This window comes from Osmia lignaria, unplaced genomic scaffold (assembly GCF_051020975.1).
Source record: "Osmia lignaria lignaria isolate PbOS001 unplaced genomic scaffold, iyOsmLign1 scaffold0040, whole genome shotgun sequence".
Classification (NCBI taxonomy): Eukaryota; Metazoa; Arthropoda; class Insecta; order Hymenoptera; family Megachilidae; genus Osmia; species Osmia lignaria.
In genome coordinates, this window is record NW_027478181.1 from 260,001 (window position 1) to 260,214 (window position 214).

The window sequence follows — 214 nt, forward strand, 5'->3', positions numbered from 1 at the left end:
AAAGCAAACGAGTGAAATGTTTGAGATGATAATTTGCTGAAATGCAAGCTCGAATAGCCCCAGGGTTTCGAATGATTCCCCGCGCTTTATACATCTCTCTGTTTACAAACGGTGTATAAATGAAAGATCGCTTCAGATGGGTCGTCGCTGTTTGACGCGCGATGCTGTTCCTTTTTTTTTGTCTGTCTGTGCGTTTAGCTTCGCTAAACAAGTT